At 36.9% G+C, this 12671-nt stretch overlaps 2 protein-coding genes across 4 annotated transcripts in view; both read left to right on the plus strand.

Moving 5' to 3' along the window:
- Nucleotides 1–12671, plus strand: part of LOC134744903 (syntaxin-binding protein 5) — a 431872-nt gene that overhangs the window by 247332 nt on the left and 171869 nt on the right. The gene's annotated exons all lie outside the window — the stretch shown is intronic.
- LOC134744846 (cathepsin L-like) overlaps nucleotides 1–12671 on the plus strand; it is a 480196-nt gene that overhangs the window by 232958 nt on the left and 234567 nt on the right. Inside the window, exon 1 of one of the 3 annotated variants that reach the window (XM_063678774.1) lies at nucleotides 5543–5546. The exons of the other annotated variants lie outside the window; for them this stretch is intronic. The gene's annotated coding sequence lies outside the window, so the exon portion shown is untranslated. Of the gene's footprint in view, nucleotides 1–5542; nucleotides 5547–12671 lie in introns of those variants that run through there. 3 annotated transcript variants of the gene reach the window in all.

Below are 12671 nucleotides of genomic sequence, written 5' to 3' on the forward strand. Positions count from 1 at the left end.
AATGTTTTAGAACTCTCCACCGCTGTTCGTTTCACGTAAAAAGTTGGGGAATTTATTAACAAACGCTTGTTTGGTCAAAACTAGTTAATTATACAATTAATGCATAGTTTAGGAGTTCGTGTTTATAGATTTTATACTAATTAGATGCACGACGAAACTTCGTCTTTGGTCTATAAACACTGTTCAGTTTTGGTATACAAAGTTAACAAAACACAGTTTTATCAGAGGAAATAATAGAGCAGTAGGTAATTAAGCAATAACCTCTTGTCTATTATATATCCTTGGATCCTGAACGAATTTTTAGTCTTCTTTTAGCATTTTCGGGAAAGATTTTTTTCTGATATAGCACTGCCGAGGTTTAGACCCACGATTTTTGACCCCCACAGATATATGAAAGGTTAATCAATGTTTAAGTAAGAGTAACAATGTCCTGTAAGATTTATCAATATATCTGCCATTTACATGTGAGATCTTCTAAAAGCCAAGTTCCACAAACTGCCAAAAGTTAAAGAAATGGTTTTATGGCAAGCGTGTGGAAAAGATCGCAAAGGGGAGAGATTTGGATGGCAATCTGGGGTAATGTCCGTAATCCGTGAGTTTCGCTGACTTTGGCTATCGCCCGGGCCGCCTGCGTTAACAATGGTTACGCGAACGCGGGTGAGTCCAGGGGAGTCACAACGGAAACTGGAATTCAAAAAACATTTACTTGCCTGTCCGTCGTTGGAATATACAATGGTTTGCGGTTGTAGCCCAGGTCTAGGTTAAACAGCAGCAACTGTACGATTATCGTAACACGAAAATAAATGTGTCATTTTCAACCAAAAGGGTACTTAATGTCGCTTGTCAGTATATAAGGCGCTATTTCCATATAGCTTCAATTAGAAATCAACCTTATCGACAAGCGACAATGTGGTACCTTTTGGTTGAAAACGTCACAAATATAGTGTTTTATGATAATTACAAGGCTCTAAATTATTTTCGTTGTCTTGTTTCTGATCACTGTCACGCTTGTATATCCGTCTTCTATCTAAAAACAAAAAAAAAGAGTGCTATCGCATGGATTTCTTGCTGCAGTTTATATTTTACACGAGAACAAATAAAAAATAGATTATTCATCTCATACAAAATTCCCCACTCCGTCACATTTTTTGAGGAAAAAAAAATTGACCCACATCACTCGATTTCTCGGCCAAGATCGTAAAATAACACTTTAAACTCGCGTTTTGTACACATATTTGCAGACCCGTTCATATAATTAAATATATGATCGTAAAAGGACAAATGGCCGTTTAAAGGGGCCCACCCATTACCAGTCCGCCGGACGCCGCCTGTCAGTTCGGAACTGTAAATTTTTTGTACTGGCTGGCTGATGGCCGGCGGACTGGTAATGGGTGGACCCCTTAAGTGGTTGCGAAATCTATAAAAATTATGAGTAATAACAGTTCGACTGAAACTTCATTCACCCTCGTTGTTCGAGCGATGGGAATGGCAGCCAGCCTCGGTCAAACTTGGACGGCGAACCTGTTGGTAAAGTACTGAAGTACCGATATCAAACGCGATCAAGTTTGGATCGTCGATCATCTGTGTTAAATACGACGTGAATGGGGTCTGTGCTTGCATGTGTATGTGTAAACCTTAAATATGTTAAACTAAATAACAAGCAGCAAAAGGATTATATATGGGACCTTTTTCTACCTTGATCATACTCTTGACCTTATTTATAATAATAAAAATAAAAAATTCTATTTATTTATCATAAATGTAAAATTATAAAAAAACAGAAATAACCAACAACAAGAAAACGACGCTTGTACAGGTTAGAGCAGGGGTTCCTAAACTTTTTTAAGCACGCCCCCCTGGTGCCTGTAATGAAATTCCCACGCCCCCTTCGTACCTAAATGTTCTAGTTTTCAAAATCAAACAAGTTTAATTCCCGAGGCCCTGTGCCCCTCTTAAAATGTGGTCACGCCCCCTTAGGGGTGGGAGGGCACTTTGAAAACCCCTGGGTACGTAGACGGGTTGGGTAGGGCGCTGCACCGTCATTGAAACCGAAGAAATGTTGGATGGATTTGAATCTGTGCCGTGTCCCACGGATACACATGCTGGTGGCTCGGATTATCTTAATCATAATTTTGGATCTTAGCCAGTCCATATTGTATGGTAGATGGTGCTCGTAAGGTAAAGATGTCACTCTGATAAGTCCAAACTTATATGTAATTTCCCCATTCCAAAAACGAAAGGTTCCACCCCAAAAATAAAGACAAATCGAAACAAACGAATCGTTTAATAAAACGAACTGTTGTCTACAGTTACAAAGCTCGGTTTAGTATTCAGAGCCTACCTTTCCGTTTCTTTAGGCCTTCATGAATTTCTAATCTCCTGACACAACAGAATTAGTAAGTTTTAAGCTTTAAAGACTTTTGAATTTGTTCGACTGATGCTCATTATGGACAGTCCTTATAATTGGCATTCATTTGCTTTTGAGTTTTGAATTGTAATTCTTTTTGAATTATGGAACATGTTTCATTAATAAATTACTATATTTGTGGCATTTTAAAGTAAAAACACTATTACAAGGTCAAATAGAAATCAAGATAGCTTTCGCGGCTAACGCTATAACATATACTTTAGTTAATATTATTTATTTCTATTATTTTACCTTTCACTTAAACAATGGGCCCTGTGCCCTTCTTACAGATATTTAAGTCAAAATGACAGATGACAAACGATTCATAGCTAATTCAGGATTGTAATGCATTTATGAATAACTCCATATATATTTTTTTTTATTACAAATAGGCAAGCATTTGACCGCAATCTCACCTGGCAGTAAGTGCCGATGCAGTCTAGGATGGAACATGATTACCTAAAAGATGTCTATTAACTCTCGACTTGAAAAGATCCAAGTTATAGTGGACGGGGAATAGATTTGCAGGAAGTGAATTCCACTCCATATGTCTTTAAGGCCGCAAGGTGGCCGCAAGCCTGAGAAAACAACGAAAGTAAACAAACAGATTGACTGTTTGTTTGTGTAGGATCAGTTTCCTCTGCCAGTTTTCAGCCGGGAAAGTAAAACATGGCTGTAAGTCTTTTTACATTTATTTGCTCGTAAACCTCATAAATAATTCAGCTTTGTGTGCAAAGAATTTCCGTTTTATTACTAATCACAAAGTAGGTACCTACAGCTGAATAACGATAACGTTTGTTTTAAATAATCTAACATAACATCGTAGGTAAATGGAACCGGCTTGTATGCTGTTATTTTTTTATTTATTTAATATTATACCAGACGGACTTACTGCCATGACGCATTCTAGACCAGTCAACGTTACGTTATAGTTTTTTAATATTTATAATATAAGACACGATCTATATTGTAAAGGGGCTCACTGATTATCAGTCCGCCGGACAATATCAGCCTGTCAGTTAGAACAAAAAGTTGACAGTTCCGAACAACTGACAGGCTGATATCATCCGGCGGACTGATAATCAGTGGGCCCCTTAAGGGAAGTTACTATTGAATAACATCATTTTCTGAAATAAAACTATGAAAACGGATTACATCGCGTATATTGAATTTATAATACATCCTGACGTTTCGAACCCGTTACAGCGTTCGTGGTCAACGGGTGACTGAGGAAAAACTACAAAGTGCAAAAATACCAAATAATAATATGGTTGTACATGCAAAATCGGTTCATAAGGCTAGTTATACTGAAGTGTAGGTATAGAATATTAGGTAAGGATTCAAATAACATGTAATTAGATCATAAGGATCATATAGCTTAGCGGTACCATATACGGAGAGTCCTATAAGACGACTCTCCCCATATTAGGTTAGGAATGTAATCCATATACGGAAAGTAATGTAAGATGACTAACAACCATTTGACACCTTTCACGTGTAGACCTCCCAAGTAGTGTGACTCATAGTTAACCTAGATAATTTAGTATATAAAGGATTGTATCTTTTAAATTAAGGATTATATCTTCAGTATTCAACCGACAGTCTTGTGTTTTACTTCTGTCTTGGGTCCCATCCTTACATGGCGATCCTGCCAGTGGCGTAAAGTCTACGCCATATGGCGCCTGCCGGTGCAGTAGGTGGTTCTGCACTGGCAGGGCGCGCTTCAATGGCAAAGATTAAGAAAATAATTTAAAACTTAATATGTGGACATTCGCAAAAAAAAACAGTGAAAAACTAAAATATAAAACAGCAAAAACTTTGCAAAAGGGAAAAACAAACAATAATTTTATAATAAACTAAAAGTAATAAACCTTAATGTGTGGAAAAGTGGACTCTAGTGATAAACATACGTAAAATTAAATAAAGCAAGACATAATATGGACAAGAAGGCAAGTGATATACCAGCGCCGGTTTGCTAATATAACGTAAATAAAACTATTTTTGTGAGAAATCTATCAGCGTGAAGGTAAAAACGTGATTTAACTATTCGGATAAATAAAGTATTGTGCATATCCGCGAACCAAGACTGCCATGTGTGTATGTGATATGAGTGATGACTGATGACAGTCATTGCTATCCAGTAACGAAAGCTGTGGGCGCGGCTGGATGACTCTAAGTGGACCCAAATAGACAAGAAGAAATGGACTCTTATTATATTAAGGTACACTCAATAATTGTGTTCGAGATTTTAATTATTTTTTAAGTGTACATGTGGATATTTAACTTGCACTTTATATTTAAAAATAATTTTTTTTACCGGTTTTTACTTTGTTAACACGGACTTGATGCATAATAAACAAATAACGAGGAAGAAAATAAGTGATATATAAAGAAAAATTAAACGTGGAATACATATATGTAACAAAGATTAAACGAAAAACGGTTAAATATTATGATATGTCTATGAAATAAAACTTGATGTTATTTTACTATGGGATATGGAAAATTAAATGTTCGTAGGTAACATTTTGTAAAGTGATGTTAAACGATTATTTTAGAAAATGAAGTTATTACAATATAAAGGACTGGTTTAAAGAGAAAATTCGCAAAGATAGAAGGTTGAAATTGTGAGGTTTATAAAGTTGTGTTAAAGATGGCAAAGCTAAGCAGATAAGTTTTTATGATGCAATTAGCCTGATCACCTAAGAGCGAATTAAATCCTTATATGTTGTAGTTTTGATGGTTTGTGAGTAATATGAAGCGGATAATAATTGTTTTTAGATTATGAGGAAAATTAATTATTTTAAAAGAGATTATATGAGAATAATGAGAGCGGTAATAATGATATTCGTTAGCTTCAGTGGCCCGAAGGGAACTGTTGTGCGAATTAAAACAATGTAGCAAGGTACACGGGGATACAAGGGCAGGCACGAAATCCTTGTTACCTGATCATGATTCGGTCAAGCTACCTTTCGTGAAGGTGCTTGGACACGTGGTATGTTTGTTAAAGAAAGGAAGTGTTAAAAGAACTGCCTGTTAAGTTATAATTAATGGTATAAATAATATATGCGCACTAAAGAAAGAAATAATAATAAAATATACCTTGTATCCTGAAAGAAATAATATATGATATATTGAAGAGATATTGTAGCGCTACAGAATAGATAATTATGCTGTATACCCTTGCAATGAGAATCGCATACAGTGCATGCTTTATAAAAGAGATAGTATGAAAACAAATAATAAACATAATAAGCATGTGAAGACGTCATAAAAGAGAAAGAGATAAATAAATAAATTGTGAAACATTATTTTCTTGCAAGTAAATAGGAAAGACGATACTATGAAAAGTTATGCATACTGACAATATGAAAAAAAACCTGTGTAATTTAAGGTACCTATGATTGTGACAAATAATTAATACGCGTATTATTCAATGACAATGACAATGAGAAATAAGAGAATTAATAGAAGAGGAGATTGAATTAAGAATTACTTTGTTGTCAAATAAGTTTAATTTTATTAAGATAAGAGATTTTTGTATTATTTATGGTTTTATTTTAACATGTAAGTAAAATTTTATTTTAGCATAATTATGAACCATACTTATTATAGTGGAAGACATATGAATATTATTTTTGTGTTATGGATAAATAATTATAAAAAAAAAAAAAGAGAATGTAAAAAAAATATATATACAAAAACAATAATATAAAAAATGTAAAAAAAAAAGAAAAAATATATTCAGTAATATATTTTTCCTTTTCCAGAAGGAGGGAGATGAAGTGTAGGTATAGAATATTAGGTAAGGATTCAAATAACATGTAATTAGATCATAAGGATCATATAGCTTAGCGGTACCATATACGGAGAGTCATATAAGACGACTCTCCCCATATTAGGTTAGGAATGTAATCCATATACGGAAAGTAATGTAAGATGACTAACAACCATTTGACACCTTTCACGTGTAGACCTCCCAAGTAGTGTGACTCATAGTTAACCTAGATAATTTAGTATATAAAGGATTGTATCTTTTAAATTAAGGATTATATCTTCAGTATTCAACCGACAGTCTTGTGTTTTACTTCTGTCTTGGGTCCCATCCTTACAATACAATACAACTATTTTCAAATAAAGATATATATATAAGTATATACGCCAAAAAAAAGAAAAAAAACTACGCCGGCTCCAACCCTACAAGATTTACCCTACCCTACCCTACTAGATTCTCGGACCCAAGAAGATTTAATAGTTTTGTTCCATGAGTAAATTATCGCGGTAACCGAAGACAATATTAACATCATCTTTTTATATATTTTTCTTAATGCAGTATTTTTAGTACTCTTTCGGCCGTATTCGAACAATGCTTAAGAGTCACAGTATGATGTCACAGTAAACCGTTCTGTCAGTGTCAAAAGTGACTTGACCAAAAACGTCACTTTTGACACTGACGGTAGATCGGTATCGTATCGCTGTGACATCTTTTAAGCATTGTTCGAATACAGCTGCAAACTGATTTAGATTTTATTTATTTGACTTTTTCAAATTTGGTATGTTAAAGGATTTAAACAAGAGAAATTAATAAACTGAAACAAACAAGTGAAACAGTTGAAAGAGCTTAATGGGATAAAAAGTACATTTTCCTTTTCTCATTTCATTTGCTCGAGAGAAAATATTACTTAGCATTCCATATTTCCCTATTTCATTTCTACAGCGATCTAATACAAAAAACAAAGCAAACAAAGTTAAAACGGAATCAAAGCAGCAGCGCTGGTGGGGGACAAACAAATAAACAAACTAATGAACGCTGCTCGCTGAGGTGGAATCTAGGGTTGGGATATAGGCTTTCGGCTTATTATCTGCCAATTAGTTTTCGGTCAAACTGGATTACTGAAATAACGATACGAATGTTCTTAAGTACTTAGTTGCAAGGGCGTACTCACCTATGCCTTTATTCGAAAAACTTCTCTCTCTGTGGTCGCTCCCTCATGACTGAGGATCGTGGTCATCAGTGGATGTGGATGCTCCACACCTGGTTCTTGTAATCTGCCTCCATCGGTGCCTCTCCATTGCGTCTCTGAAGACCGAGCAAGAGCTGGTTGAGGATGGGGCCCCTTTTACTTGATCGCTTCATCTAGTTGGAGACCGTCCCCGGCCTCGTTTGCCCGCCGTGTTTCCAACAATGATCAGCTTTTCAAGGCTTTCATCTACACTCCTCATTATGTGGCCGAATTAGGACAATATGCGCTGCTGGCAGACTGTGGATAGGCGAGTTTGGACACGAAGCTGTGAAAGGATTGATACATTGGTGCGCATGGCGGTCCAGGGTATCCTCAACATACGCCTCCAGCACCACATCTCGAATGCATCGATCCTTTGCCTTTCTCGGGCTCGTATCGTCCATGTTTCCACGCCATACAGAAATATGAGGAATACTAGAGCGCGTACTAGCCGGGTCTTGGTGGCGCTGGTTACCTCTCTTCTTCGAAAAACTTAGCGACCTTTATAATGTAGATGGCGAAAAATCTTTTCTGGCTAGCCTCGCCTTGGTGAGACTAGCCTCTCATCAGAATCAGATCATTTATTTGCTTTCACGTATAAATACGTGCAAATACAGTCATTTATTCACACAAAACAATAAAAATGTGCACACTACATTAAAAAAAAACAGTTATACATTATACTCTAAAGAGCTAAGATTGAAATAAAACTATGAAAACGGATTATATCGCGTATATTGAATTTATAATACATCCCGACGTTTCGAACTCTTTACAGCGTTCGTGGTCAACGGGTGACTGAGGAAAAATTACAAGGTGCAAAAATACCCACATACTAAAATAATGAACAAATATAGACTACAAACTTTAAGGCTGGTTGTACATGCAAAATCGGTTCATAAGGCTAGTTATACACTATAATTATTTTTCAAGTAAAGATATATATACGCGATAAAAACTATGCCGGCTCCAACCCTACACCACGGACCCGAGAAGATTTAATTCCCTCCTAAATTGTAGGAGGGTATCCCAATATGGGACCGGCAACAAACTCGGCGGGACACATCTTTTCAAAACATCAGAATGTCCAGCATCATCCAACACTAAGGTCTCACAGTCTATGTCTCGCTTGCTCCTTTATCAGGTGGACTACAGGATCCCAAGCTGGTGGTAGAGAAAAGCCATCTTCCCTATTAAAGTTTGGATATTTCTTAATCTTAATGGCCTCGCGCAGCATTCTGGGTATGTAACGCTTCTCCTTGGCAAGAACCAGAGGCTTATCAAACTTGATTGAGTGATTGGCTTTATCCATGACATGCTCACAGACAGCAGACCTAGGTCGACGGTGCTTGACATCAGCTATGTGTTCCTTCACCCGAGTGGAAATGCTCCGTTTCGTCTGCCCGACATATGATAGGCCACACTCACAGTCCAGCCTGTACACTCCTGCAGTCTGTAGAGGGGTATTGCATTTTACAGGCCTCAGGAATTGTGACATCTTCTTCATTGGCTTGAAATATGTTTTTATAGAAGCACGCTTCAAGATGTGGCTGATCCTGTCCGTGACCCCCCTGACAAAAGGCAGAATGGCAGGCCTGCGCTCGACTGTGGGGATCTTAATGTGGGACCTCTGGTTGACCCGCGGTATCCTAAGCTCATTTGCCTGGAGCGCGCGCCTGGCATGCTGGAGCTCCGCGGCCAGATGCTGGTCATCACATATCCTCTGGGCTCTCTGAAACAAAGATTTGCCTACTGTAACAAGTTGACTGGGATGGTGATGCGATTTGCCATTTAAGTACCTATCAGTATGAGTAGGTTTCCTATACACAGTGCGACCTAGGGTGTTATCAGGATTTCTTTTTACCAATACATCTAAGAAGGGGAGAGAACAGTCTTTTTCCAACTCCATAGAAAAGATGTGTCCCGCCGAGTTTGTTGCCGGTCCCATATTGGGATACCCTCCTACAATTTAGGAGGGAATTAAATCTTCTCGGGTCCGTGGTGTAGGGTTGGAGCCGGCATAGTTTTTATCGCGTATATATATATATCTTTACTTGAAAAATAATTATAGTGTATAACTAGCCTTATGAACCGATTTTGCATGTACAACCAGCCTTAAAGTTTGTAGTTTATGATTGTTCATTATTTTAGTATGTGGGTATTTTTGCACTTTGTAATTTTTCCTCAGTCACCCGTTGACCACGAACGCTGTAAAGAGTTCGAAACGTCGGGATGTATTATAAATTCAATATACGCGATATAATCCGTTTTCATAGTTTTATTTCATGAGTAACTATCGCGGTAACCGAAGACAATATTATGAGCTAAGATTGCTTATTCTAAGGTTATGTATGTCCACATCCACTCATCTAATGACTACTAACTGATATGATTCCATTATGCTTCAAATATCGGTTTGATGTCAGATGCACGTTCGAATCAGCCTGTTAGTCAGACCCTAGTCCCACCTATTACGACCGCTTATATTTTTCTCATCTATCGTAACTTCAGCATTAGCTGATAAACTCATATATATATTCTGCCCTAAGTCAGACCCTGGTCGCACCCATTGTAGGCTTCTATTTATCTCGCACATCATCTCCTCAACCCCCAGGTTTAATATTTCGTGTCGATCGTACCTTCGTAGTTTCATTAGCCGAAAATAATCAGCCGAATACTCTGTAAGTCCGACCCTAGTCCCACCAGCTACGTTTGCTTTTGTTTTGCTCCCCTATTGATGCTTCGTTTGCTAAATTGACGATGGTCGCTTGCGTTGGCATTGATTGCGATTTTTATGTCCTGTGTTGTTGCTTATTGAAAAATGCTATTTGTGAAACCCTATTTAGAAAGTACCTACTTAGTAATGGCGCCACCTTTACGGCTGTAAGAATATTTCGCAATGATAAACTGTTTTTTTTTTTATAAAACACAGACCAGAGATTTTCTAAAAGTCTTGATAGCCATGATAGCATACTTACTCAATAATTAAACTCATGCTGTACATTTGCCTTGACCAAAATTAAATCTATTTTCGTGACAAGGTGGAGATAATCCAATAGCCACCCAGTAAGTATTACGCGAACGTTTCGGCGCTATCCATGAAACAACTCACTCAACAGTCAACTGATGCTCCTCTTCCGGGTATTTTCATTCGTTCAATGGATTTGCACCATTTCATCGTTTGGAAATAGCTTCTAGAAGCGTAACTGAATTACCCAAACCTCAAAACTATTATAGCGTGATACAGACAAATCACCAGCAAGTTACAACGCCACCTATGAGACAATTGAAACAACACCCAACTCTTGCTCCAATTCAGCCTGACAATTTCATTTTCCGATATTCCCAGGGCTATTATGTACTTGGCTCAAAAAATCCTTATAGCCTGAATCATCAGATTCAGAAGATACACTTGTATCTACAATACACCATATACATAGATAACACTGTAACCTTACGGCGCCATCTATGAGACAATTCAAATAACAGGCAACTGTTGCTCCCTTCCGCCTGAGTCCACATCGCCGCACACGACACCGCCTATTGTTATTTGTGTTATTGTTCACTCGATTGGCTGCTTACTTTTGTTTGAGTTGGTTTGTGGTGATATTTAAATGATACTTAACTCAAAAAATTCCAGTGATTCAAAAAACAACAAGCATGTAACAGCGACAACTGTTGCCTACTTCCAGCCGAGTCCAATTATCCTATCCCCACACCCTGACATACATCCCCATACATTCAATGACATTCTTAAATTTATACGAACATGGCTTACAAATTCTAACAGCGTAATTCAGAAAATAACAAGCGGGTATAACAGCGCCATCTATGATGCAATTAAAATAACAATCAACTGTTGCTCCCTTCCGCCTGAGTCCACATCGCCGCACACTCGGCACCGCCTATTGTTATTTGTACTATTGTTCACTCGATTTGATGCTTACTTTAGTTTATTTTGTATTTATTTGTGGCGGGATGAGAATGTATATGTATAGGTATGTTTAGCAAAGTTTTTCAAGTAAAAATTCCTACCAATACTATCTACCTAATCACTCACATCAATTTATACCCTTTTTTACACAAATAAACGATTCTATTATATTCTAATTTATTACAATCATTCAACGTGGATGAAGAAACAACGACTAGGCAACGGCATTTGAATTTAAAGGAGCATTCGGATCTTGATTTGGTGTTCATTTGATATTAGTTACTCAATCACATATCGCAACAGGATCAGATTTGTAAGAATGCCGCCTTAAGCTCTGGTTTCCTAGGATAGCGGCGCCGTCATAATAGCGGCCGCCTCCATACAAAATACTAGTCCATCCATATTTAGCCGTATTATTTTGTATGGAGACGGCCGCTATCATGACGGCGCCGCTATCCTAGGAAACCAGAGCTTAATTGGGAATAACTAGCTATATGATAAAGTTTATTCATCATTGCAATTCTGAAATTCCTAATTCTTACACAATATATTCTGCCTTTCTGATTCTTGTTAAAAAAAAAGTGCATTAGCTCAGTTGATATGATTGCATCTATAGCAGAAATTTAACATTAGGTACCTACCTACCAAAAAGTTTAGAAATTATTGATAAACTCGTGTAAATGTAATCACAATCACCGTATTTTGCTACATGTAACCCATATTTTGATGCCAACTCATGCACGAAAGCTTTTAATGCCGATACCAAAATTACAAAACCTTATAATTAAAATGTTCAATGGGAAATGTGTCTTTCCATTATTGTTCGTGAAATAAATGTGAAGCTGAAACATATGTAGCCCGATACAGTAATACAAAACTCATTTATTCTCGGTACGTATTTTTTACATCCTGCGTATGATGGCAGCAATAGTATTGGAAATATTTTTTCTGGGAAACACTAGTCCTTTGTAATACGATTTTATGCTAAAATTATTATATGTATTGCTTCTAAATTTGCTCTTATATCATACTTGTTCTATGCTTATACTATATTGACATATGTGACGTTTTCAACCAATAGGTACTACATTGTCGCTTGTCGATAAGGTTGATTTCGAATTTAGAAATAGCGCCTTATTGGCAACCGACAATAAGTACCTTTTTGGTTGAAAATGGCATATGTTATACTATTTAAGAAGGAGCATTTGTGCGAAAGCACTATTTTGCTGTTAAAGTTTGCGGCAAAAGTTTAAGATGCATGTGTTGGAAGGGGCGTGTGGAATTTCAATTCGAATTCTCATATATTGTTTTCAACGAAAATATAATT

Source organism: Cydia strobilella, chromosome 10 (assembly GCF_947568885.1).
Source record: "Cydia strobilella chromosome 10, ilCydStro3.1, whole genome shotgun sequence".
NCBI classification, from domain to species: Eukaryota; Metazoa; Arthropoda; class Insecta; order Lepidoptera; family Tortricidae; genus Cydia; species Cydia strobilella.